Source organism: Sciurus carolinensis, chromosome 12 (genome assembly GCF_902686445.1).
Source record: "Sciurus carolinensis chromosome 12, mSciCar1.2, whole genome shotgun sequence".
Lineage (NCBI taxonomy): Eukaryota > Metazoa > Chordata > Mammalia > Rodentia > Sciuridae > Sciurus > Sciurus carolinensis.
Genome location: NC_062224.1, coordinates 9514007 through 9526266, shown reverse-complemented (window position 1 = coordinate 9526266; position 12260 = coordinate 9514007).

Sequence of the window (12260 nt, the reverse complement as noted above, 5' to 3'; positions counted from 1 at the left end):
ACCAGCCTTTATGCTGGGGAAAGGGGCAGCACAATCAAGGAAATCGACATAAACAGATGCACAGATGTACCCTTGCCCTGTCTTCTTAGTGTGCTTAAGTTGTATGTGTGTCATTAACACAATATTGTGTCTATTATGCCAGGTTCTACCTGATGAGATGTGACATTTTAAATGACATCTTTGATCCTGGGTCGAATTAAAGAGCAAGTAGAATTAACCTATACGGAATTGGTTTTGTAAATGACAACAGCTAATAACTGTTAATACTTAAAAAGTCTTTATTATTGACAATTATTAATTAAAAACCATACTTTTGTTTTATAAGGAGAGTAGTAAAGTCATTGATTACAAAAAGTCAGGGATGATAAATTTAGATTTAGCTCAGGGAAGAACATGTAAGGTTTATTTATTTTTATTTTTACAGTCTGGCTTTTGATTCATTGTACACAAACGGGGTACAACTTTTCCTTTCTATGGTTCTACACGATGTTCACACCATTCATGTAATTATTCATGTACGTAGGGTAATGATGTCTGTCTCAGTCCACCATCACATGTAAGGTTTTCAGAGAAAAAGTATCAAAAATGAAAGACTGCAAAAGGTTATTAATCTGGCCCAAATATACAGAACTGAATGTAAGTGGGAAGGGAGGGAACAGGACTAGGAAAGAAAGTAGAACAGATGAGACATCACTTTCCTAAGTTCATGTATGAATATACCACTGATGAAACTCCACATCATGGGCAACCACAAGAATAAGATCCTAATGAGAATAAGTTATATTTCATATATGTATAATATGTCAAAATACACTCCACTGTCAGGTGTATCTAAAAAGAACAACAACAGAAAAGATTGATCGGCCATGGGGTAATACCTGGTGTATCTTCATTATTCAAACTTTGCGTTCAATCTCACACCAAAATGGCTATACGCAAACTGGATAAACTCTTATAGATATCGCTATGCACATACTCACGAATATTTTCAGTTTTTATATGGTAACCAGAATACAGTCTTCTGATAATTTTTAAATCATCGGTACTAATAATGATGACCCTATTTCCCTGTTCTGTCAGACTGAATATTCCAAATGTAATAAAGGAAAGAAAAAATTAAAAAGGAGGCTCTCTGAGGAAGACTGGTGCTATGATGACCCAGGAGGAGCTGTTGGCAATGGGGAGGAGAAGCAGGGCATGTGAGATGCTCAAGAACTTCTGAGACTCGAACACAGGATCAGCTTATTGTTAGCTATCTATTGCTGCGTAACAAATGACCCTCGATTAATGCCATAACACTGAAAGCATATATTATCTCACCCAGTTTCTGGAGGTCAGGGAGATCCTTTGAGTAAGTGATTGTGGTGGTTCTGGCTCAGGGTCATTCAGGACATTGCAGGTAAGCTGCTGACTAAGGCCATGTCATCTGAAGACTCAAAAGGGACATGATGATCCACCTCCAAGTTGTCCTGTAGGCTGTAGGCAGACCTGAATTCCTCAACCTGTGTCTCCTCATAACCTGACTTCCTCCATAGTGAGGAGAGAGAGAGAGAGAGAGAGAGAGAGAGAGAGAGAGAGAGAGGAAATACATGCTAATGAGAATGTTCCCTTTCCAAGCAAGCACTGGACATTTGTACCAACCTTCTGTTGCATGGTCTTCTGCTTGCATGGAAAGTAGGAAGCTACACAGGATGAGAGTTCCAGGAGGCAGTAAGGACCACTGGGGTCATCTTGGAAGTTCCCACCTGTCTCGTGAAGTTTTCAAGTGTATATGGTTGAGCAAGTGTCTGTGGTTGAAACAAAGCCTGGGCTGGCGTGAGTTTATAGGAACATGATCAGCTCTGGAGGATGAGATTTGGACTTTTCTAGTTGAGGTGCTCAGGAGAACAGCTTTCTGGATGCTGGAGAGTTGGAAGTTGCTTTCAAGGAAGTGCTGGTTAAACATCCAGTGTAGAAAGTGCCCATGCTCATAACCAAGTTTTAGGATCAGGGACACAAACTGGGATATGCATTATTATAAATAGGGTGAGCGCATACAACTTATCTGGAAAGGGTGCCATTCATTGAAGTGTGGAATAAAATTTAGAGAGAAGGAATAAGGGGTGGGGTTACCACTCTTTCTGAGTAGATATTTTGAGGAGTTAATTTGGGGATCCCTATGAACCAACACAATCAGTTACCATAGGCAAAATAGTAGCTTTATTTTATAAACACATCTAATATTGGCATTATTCTTCTATATTAAAAATTATCTTTGTTTTCTTTCTCTGTCCCTTTCTAATTCTTCCTTTAAAAATAGTTTTTCTTTTAAAGAAAGGTGTTCTGCATATTCACAGATTCATTCAAAGTCACACATTTGTATATGTACCATTGTTTTGTAAGCAATGAACCAACACATGATTCTAGATTTTTCTTCTTTATATTTCAATTAATGTCAGCACTAATTCATTTCAAATCAGTGAATACAGTGGAAAACATGACTGAAGGGAGGAAACATGTTGTAAAAGAGTTCCCAAATTGATCATTCAATATCCTTATTCCCAGAATTTCAGATAGTTGCTACTTTTTATGTATGATGCACACTAACTTTGTGGAGATCTTATTCATTTTTGAAAAGCTGAATATTTTCCTTTTCTTTCTAGATTATTTCTGGGGAAAGGCAGTATAATTTTCTCATTTTTTACTGGTGCATCACAACTATACATAATCGTGGGATCCATCACACCCTGTTTGTACATGCTGCTAACATAATTTGATCAATTTCATTCCCAAGTACCTCACATTTCCCTCACCTACTCCCTTCCAGATCCCCTTGCTCTACTCTATAGGTCTCCCTCCTATTATTGTTGTTTTAATTTGCACATTATAATTATATCTAAAGGAGGAATTCATTGTGCTATTTATATGTACATGGACATGGGAAAATTTAGTAGATTTCATTTTCCTGTTCTTCTCCTCCCTTCTCCCTCTGGATCTTCTTCTTTCATGCTATGGGTCTACCTTCCAGTTGTTTTAACTAAGAGTTGGTTTCATCTTCCTGGACTGAAGCTCCCTGCTCCCTCCCTTCTGCAGCCACCATATAATCTGACAGTCCATGGTAAATAGAGCCAGAGTCTTAAAAGAGGTCTCACACAGAGTGGCTAATTTGAGGTACCTCTATTTATGTTGACGGGAAGGCATTTTATCCTGTCTATTCAAGATTTTGAACAGTGTACCAACTTTGAGATATTTTTACTTTATCCAGCATCACTTCACCCATTTTTTAAAAAATATTTACACTAAAAGAGTGTGAATTTGTGATAGATATGTATATATTTATGTATCCATATATATTTGTATGGACAGATAAATGATTTATGTGTCTACAAAATATATGCAAAATTCACTGGAACTCTCACCTGTATTCCATGGGATCTCTTCAAATTGGATGTTGTACAAAAGAGTTGGCCTTTCAGCAATGCAAAATGCATAAGGATATTTTTCCATCAGCTCTCAGGTCTGAAAAAGAAGGCAGCATCCAGGAAAGCTAGTTCCAGCTGGAGATTTATGCTGGTAAATACCAATTCAGAACCCTAAACTGCTGTCAACTGCCTTCCCGAGAACCAGCAGGCTGTCCAAATGGACTTTGTGCATCTACATGTGTAATTAATCCATTGTTCAATGCCATGCTAATGTACACAGATGATTTTTATTTATTTATTATTTATTTATTTATTGCAGCAGTCAGTCCCATTAAGTGGGCAGGTGGGATTGCCTTAAAAATTGTCTGGTTAGTTTTTGCAACATAATTGCTTTAGGTTAATTCCATTTTAAAGACCCTTGGAAAGCTTGTCAGGCTTGAGAATTCAATTCAATTCTGTGCTTCCACCAGGAGGACCACACTGGCAGGTTGTAGGCCTGGGGCTAGCCTGGGAGCCTCCCTCCCCTCTGAGCCCCCTGCTGTCTCCTAGCCTGCTCTCAAGCCACACAACACACTTGCCCTGTCCAAATCAAATCCTCTCAGAATATCCCTCCTGAAGGTGTCTGATCTTCAATTTGCTTCTGATTGTTTAATCCCCAGCCCCAAGTTAAGAGGTCTAAGAGATGTTCCAGTGGCCCACTTTATGATTTGAGTTTCATTCACTGTCACGTCTCCACTTTTGGGTTTCAGACACCGCAGAAACAATTGCAATTTTGCAAATGACTTAAATTTGATGGAAATTTTAGTGTTAATTCAAGTGTGATGAACATTACTAATTTGCAGCATCATTTCTTTCAGCAACACCAAATTAAAGATATGCCCAGAATGAACTCTTAATGGTTTCTCTAGCAAGACTTATGGAATCATGGGAGACAGAAGACATTTAAAATGATAGGTCCCTCCCTCCCTTTCCACCTCCCTCCCTCCCTCCTTCTCTCTTTCCCTTACTCTTTCTAAAGGGGACATGTTTTATAGTTCTTGTCAGAACAAAAAGAAATACTCAGGTAGTTTCTGAAAAAGTGCTTTTCACAAAGCTAGGTGCTAGGTGGTTCTTGGAATATCTTTCTTATCATTTAAATGTTGGAAGTTGTCTGAAGAACTCCTCTTAGCAGCAGAATTTCCAGACATGGATGAACTGGATCAGGACATATACATTTCAGTTCAGAGAAGAAAAGTTTTGATTGATTAATGTTTCCCCATGTGAATTGTAGGATGGCTGATGCAAATCTGAGATAAATGCCAAGCCAGTGATTGTTTGAAACCTCTGTTGGTCCTCTTCAGAGAACTTCACGAGTCCAAGGGCTTTTACATGTGTTGAGTGCTTGCAGCTCAGATCAGATGTAAATTCTGAATCATTACTGTTTCTGCTTTTCTTTGCTTCTTGAAGTTTAGGTATCCAAAATGCTACTTGGCCATGCTCTTCTTTATCATCCACATGATGCGAGGGCACTTTGATTTTCCTTTCTACTAAACAAATCCTGTATTTTATAATGTACCCCCAAGCTACTGCCTAATTCTCTTTTATTTTCATAGACTGGGAAACTTTAAGGTTTTGCAAGAATGTATTGATCATTGCCAATGGCAAATTCACAGTAGGGATGATTGGTCCAGTCATGCATTTTAGTAGATCACTTTCCCACTGGATAAGCTGGGCTCTAGAATTCCATTGCTCAGATTCCTGCTCATGAATACTGTGAACTGCTCTGGTCAGGAATTGTCATTCTCCACTGTGGTTATGGGTTAGGGTTGGCTGAGGGTCCTTTCAGTGGTATGCTGGGGGTAGGGGTTTTCCAGGGATTTCCATTCTGTGGGTGCTGTTTTCATGGACTTCCAGGTGACCAGGCTATTTTACAGATCTTCAGGGATAAAAGTTAATGGACAGAAAATTGATAGTAATGCAAATGGGTTTTTCTTTGCAGTATAAATGAATTTTATCTGTTAGAGATACTATTGATTTTCTTTCTATAGAAAGTATAACCATAGCAGTTATTTTTTTTACTGGTCAATAGGACTTTTCACAGTTTTCTACCTATTAGCAAATTCATTCGGCATTCTATGTGTATTTCAACTATTCCTTTTTGTTGTTGTTGTTGAACAAGTCAATATCTTATTTCTTTCCTCATTTATTAAGGAGTTAAATCCATTCTTTGACATGTGATTTTATTCTTACATAACCATGATATACCTAACCTTAGAAAGTTTCACTTTATCACAAACTCAAGGAACACCCAAGGTCATATATTATTTGTTTTTCAATTAATCTCTTGTACCCCCATGTATATCAACAGCGAGAAGCAAACTATCTTCTTTCAGAGTCTTCTATTCTGTATTCATTAGGGTTTTCAAAATAGAACCAAGAGGAAGACAGGTAAGCTTCGGTAGATAGAAGACATTAATGAAGAGGAATCAATGAGAGGGAGGAGGGGGCAGGGGTACAAAAAATGGTGGGATAAGCAGATTTCATTACCCTATGTACATGTATGATTACACTAATGGTATGAATCTACATCGTGCACAACCATAGAAACCAAAAGATGTATCCCATTGTGGACAATAAATCAAAATGCAGTCTGTAAAAATAAAAAAAAAATTATAAAAAAGAGGAATCGGGGGAATGGGAAGAATAGAGTTCTTTATATTAGGTAGAGAGGAGTGAAGGGAGGGGAGGGGGCAAAGGGTAGGAAGGATAGTAGAGAGAAACAGACATTATCACCTCATGTACATATGACTGCATGACCCATGTGATCCTACAATATGTATAATCTGAGAAATGAGAGATTATACTCCATTTATGTATGATCTATCAAAATGTATAAATGTACTCTACTGTCATGTACAACTTATTAGAACAAATCGAAAAAAATTTTTTAAAAAAGAGGAATCAGCTAGGGGGACGACAGAGGCTAAGAAGTCCTACAAAATGACATTTGCCTAACTAGAGAACTAGGGGAGCTGATGGTGTAAGTCCCAATCTGAGTATGAAGCACAACCAGGAGCACAGCTGTCCGAGGGCAGGAGAAGATGGGTGTCCCAGCTCAGGCAGAGAGGAAATTGGCCCTTCTTCCAAGTTTTGTTCTCTCCAGGCACTCAACAGATTAAATGTTGACTGCCTCCTTTGGTGAAAGTAGATCATGTTTACAAAATGCACTGGTTTGAATTACATCTCGTCCAGGAGCACCCTCTCAGACCCACTCACACATTACGTTTTGCAAGCTCTCTGGCATTCCTTAACCTGGTCATCTTGACACATAAAATTAGCCACCACACTGTCCCTTACAATGACTGCCCTGAGACTCCATGGGTTTACGTACAAGCCAATGGAGTATGAGTGCCCTTTGATGGATGCATGATCCCCAGCTAAGCCCTTGGGTCATTGTCCACTGGCAGCTGCACTCAATTTCTCAGATTCTGGATGCACATCTCTAAGGAGGATTGATTTAACTCCATCAGGCCTGCAAGGTTGGTGGCCAGCAAGGCTGTTGCTCCTGGCCCCTGTTCTGAACGAGTTGACTTGTTCCATCTCACCGGGTTGCATCCACTTACAATTGTGTTTTCCTTTCCATTCTGATAACCATCAAGGAACGTGGTAGGTTTTCTTTTACTTTTTCAAAACAATTTTATCCTCTTTTTCTAGGTAATTTGGGCTACTATCCTATAGTTGTATTTTTTCTAAGGAGTGACAACTACTAGGCTGTTTCCAAGGAGATTTTTCCATTGAGGATAAAAGTGATAAAAATGGTTGCCATTTTGGTCACTAAAATAGAAAACCACAACAACAACAACAACAAACCCTTACAATTTTAAACTTTCTTGGGCACCCCTAATCTTTAGGGTCTCCTGATACATGATTTTGTGCAATTCCAAGTCATAGACTCTGCTTTACCTGTAGACTATAAAATAAGCAGGTCAATTTCAATGAGTCAGATGGATTCCAAACCATTGTGGGAGCCCAGGAAGCAGCAGGCCTTGACTTTGTGACTTCAGAAATGCAAGATGCAAATACTGGTGGGTACACTGGGATTTTGCCTCTAAACAAAGAGCACATGCCTCTGTAGACTGGGATGAACTCTTCCAAACACAAAAAGGAAACTGAGGCTCAGAGAATCCATAACTTACTCACCCAGGGGATCAGAGACACAGCCAGGGCAAAATGCTCATTTCCTAGACTCCTTTTACCACTGTTCAAAGTTGTTCTTCACATTGCAAATTTCAACATCTGTCAACTGCGGGACTTTCCTATAAATAGGAGTGTGAGCTCAGGAAGGGCATTTTCCCTTGGTCTCCCCAGTGGAACCGCCAGCTGAAATTGCTTCTGAGTTTTGCTGGAAGTTCAGGTACCATGGTGGCCAGAGCTGAAGAGCCCTCCTGCTGATCTTACTTGGGAAGGAATGAACACCTCTATTTTTATGTCAGTGTTTGGTTCCACACTTTATCAAGTTATGAACTCCAATCTACATTGCCACATCTATTCCTACCTCTTCAACACTTGTCACGGTTCTGTTGAAAGATCATCCTCCCTCTTGGGGGCCATAGGCGTGGCATGTCTCCATGTGCAGTTTCTTTTAATACTAATAATCAATATATCCTTGGATTCAGGTTATAGAGAATGCTGGGGAGATTTCATGGTGTTGGAAAAAAATAACATACAATGAAGTTTAATATTAACACTTAGATGAAATCATAAATAAGCAATTATGATTTGCTCAAATTTGTAAGGAGCCTGTGATTTCTTTTAGTATACAAATTCTCTAAAAGTTATATATAGGTATATGAGAGTGTACTCCTCTGAGCTTTGATGTGGTGTTTGGTCTTCATTGCTTTCTTAGTGTTTATGTTTAAGTTTAAGGATATTTTTCCCACTTAATAAATAAATAGGTTAACCATAAGTATAATTTGTATTCTTCCTATGTCTAGTTAGAATTTCAGTCTGTCATTGAGCACATGAAATAGAATAAATATTAACTATAACCTGATTCTTCTATTCTCTGTTAGTAATAACAAAAACATTTCACTGTGAATAACTAACATTAGCCTTCTTGGAAGGGGTAACTTCTATAGAAACTTAATGACGTATTCTTTCAGGGAAATTAAAACTAAACGGAGCATGGTGCCCTCTACCTTGCTGGGATCTGTTTTTCTTTTTATTTAAGCTATCACACAGTAAAAACATGTTTCTTGAATAAGATCATTAATTATACTCTTGAAGATTTTTTACTTAACATTTCCTTGTATTAACCATGAAATGATGTAATCAATACCAAAGAAAAAACATATAAAAAGACTCTGTGAACAATAAAGATTCAGACTCAGCCTCAGAACACTTGGTGTCTCTGTGTGCTGTTTCTCTACCGCGCCAACGCCTCCCATCCACCTCGGACCCCGGATTGCTGCTAGGGCTGGACCCCGGCACTACATATAAATAAACTGAACTTTGGAATCAGTAATCCAAAGTCTACCAGAGAGTTAGGGTTCAGACGGACCTTGCACCCAATGTATGTCAAATCTTCATGGAAGGATGCTGAGCTCATACACTTTTAATATTTTTGAAGTTCTTAGTACTCTGGGGTTTGGAGTGTAATCCACTTTACAATCAGTGCTCAGGGCTTTCAAGGACTCATTTTTAAGAAGAACTCTTTTTTTCCCCCAAGTCAGGAGTGAACAGTCTGTGTGAATAAGCAGTACATCACATTAGGTCCCAATGGGAATCCTTAAAACTACTGCTCCTGTGCTAATACAGCTGAAGGAACAACACTGACTTGGGATTTGGGGTATTTGACTTATTTTAGGTATTATGAGAACCCCTTGAATGAACTGTGACCAGTTGTTCAGCCTCTTTGGACTGTGGCTTCCCTGTGTATAAAATATGCTATTGAACCCTGAGACTTCTTCCGGCTGAGTCCTCCTGTGATACTTCCACAAAATAGGCCTGCTTTGAAAGTGTCCTTCAGTGATTCCTGCTGCTTTCAGAACTAGGATTATGAGTTGGGAAGCCTGAAAGCTGACCCTGATTTTACTCCTGCATGGTCTTGTTGCTGAGTTTCAGAAGTTTTGTGAGATAGGAATCATTTTTGAGCCTCTTTCAGTTTTAAAAATGTAAAATCCAGGCCTGGGGAGATAGTTGGTAGAGTGCTTGACTTGCAAGAACAAGGCCCTGGGTTCAATCCCTAGCACCACACGTACACACACACACAAAAGGAAATTCCAAAAGAATGCACTATTCAAAGAGAAGTCAATCCGTAGTCCTTAGCACTTTGGGATCCTCAAGTCCATACCTCTGATGGTCTCAGGTGACAGTCTCAATACAGCTGAAGCTTATGAAGTCCATGTATTCCTCAGTTGTATTTTCTCTGATTTGTAGTTTTATCAGAAGCCACCATCCTGGAGAGGACAAATGTATCAATTAGTTGCTGATGGGAAACCTCAAGATTTTCCAGAAACTGGTCTCCAGTTTTTTAGAAGTATAAAGAGCAACTATGTCTCCATCTTAAAATAGAAAAATTAAGCACAAGGAAGACTTCAATCAGAGAATGAGTGTGAGAACTACCTGGAGCCCAGCACATCCAGCTTCCTGACTAGACATACAAGAACTGTGAAGTGGTAATGACCCTCACTGTATCTAATCATTCACACACACCATAGTATTAGGTGGAACAAACATAACTCAGCAACTGTTTATAACTGATGGCTGCACTGTGAATCAGTACAAATCCAGCTACTAACTACTTCTGTGTCTTGCACCTGTTCAATTAGAAACCCTTTAAACAAAGACAGTGCAAATTACTGCAGGAACAGAATAACACAAGGGAAAATTGAAGACTCCTTGGAAATCCCTACTTTTAATCAAGGCTGTAAGTCAGGATGCCATGTAATACAATAGTTTGAAGAGAAGGGAAATGGCGAAACCATCTACACTGAAATGCTCAGGGCATCAATTCACTCCCAAGCATAATCCTGACTATAAGCTGCCCACATATGAGACATAGAGAGCATTCTCACAGATAGTGTGGTTGTGCCTTTTCAATTAAAAAAATCAGCTTGACTGACTGTCTCCATTAAATGCATTATCTGGTTTAGCAAATTTTGAAGCTGCATAGACACCTTTTTAAGCTTGTTTAACCAGCAAAGGATAGGACTTTTCACAGCTTGCTCTTTTCCATTTGATTTTTACAGGAACCTGGAGTCAATTGCAGTAGGAACAGGAATGTAAGATGCATAGGAAGGTCATAGGGTTGGCCAGAGCAGTGTACTGGCATAAAACACAGATTTCTGAGTCACACAAATCTAGGTTCAAAATATGAGTTTTCAATTTGCTAGTGCCACGACTTTTCTAGTGCTTGGCATAGGCAGATTTGGGATGCAGAAAGCCTCTGGGTGGAGTAAGACAGGCCACTAGCCTTAACCTTGGGAAAGATGCTCCAACCTTTAACTTCCATGGTTTCACCTCAGAAGTAGGGATGATGGTGGAAATCATAACATTGTGGAGAAGATAATTTGTGATCATGCTTAGCCTACTGAGTGCATCACAGTTCAGTATATAATAATTGTTTTAAGTGGCACCTTGTCCATTGAGGCACAGAGCTGGTTTCTTCCACAAATACATCAAAATGCAGAGGAGGTCTTTGCACCAGGTGGTTGTGTGACATGGTGAACCCTGCGTCCTGGGTTTTAAATGTTTATGATTCTGTGCTTCAAGATGTCTAAGGATCAAACAGCTAAAAAGAACAAGTGAGATTTTGTGGCCAGAGTTTCTTCCTTCCTATGGTAGAATTTCTAAAATGTGCAAGGGGAACAGTAATTGTAAAGCTCTATTTTTCAGAAAAACCCTATGACCGCTGATGCCTGGATCTAAATTCTTGAGAGTCACCTGGGTAAAGCAAGAGAGGAAAATCAGAGCTGCCATGCATGCCTGTCCTTAAGAGTGGCGGTGATTAAAGTGAATCGGAGAAACTTCCAAGTCTGGGAGTCACTTGAGATGCTATGGTTTGACCCGCACTGCGTCTTGACTTGGAATGCCTCAAAGCTTCTTAGTGAACAAACAAATCAGCGGAGCCCTGGTAATTAAAAGTTGCTAATGTCTCCTTTCCTTTTTCTCATAAATTAAACTGATTTGACGTAGGAAGAAGAGAAGACAGAATTTAGTTATTTCTGGTAATTGCAGTGTCAAATTGATAATTTGTTCAATTTTCTTGCAAAATTGCCTAATTGAGAACAACCAAGCAGATGGTTCTTTGTTTTAGCCGAGCTCCCTTACTAACCCTGAGCCAGCTCCACGTTCATTTCCATTCCCAAACAGCTCCAGTGTTAGGACCAGGCTGACTCAGACAAGGGAGCCTTCCTCCCAAACAAGCCTGCTCCAAGAAAGTCCTTGGGCAATGCCGGCTGCTTCCAGAAGAGGGTGCTAAGAACATGTTCAAGAGACAAAGCCTCATTTTATAAAGCTGGAGATCATAAAACCTTGGCAGAAATCAGTTTTAGCTTCAGGCTTCTAAACTATTTTTCTTTCATAATTGCCAGGTAAAATTCCTTGTTACTTAAAATTTGTCCTTTAATTTCCTCCTCTTTAAAAAATAATTCCCTTATATGTTGAGACAAAGAAAGCTGACAAACAGCGCTGAGGAGTTTGCTGCTCTTTAGTTGTTCATGCCTGCAGGGCTCAGCAGTCACATGAAGCCCACATGCTCATGCTTGGAGTCTCTGCTTTGCATGTCAATTCCTGGTCGAGTCACCCACATGTGGTCAGTGAGAGCTACGCAAGCCCGTGCTCAGCACAGGACATCGTGAGGTTGGCCCGTCAGGAGCA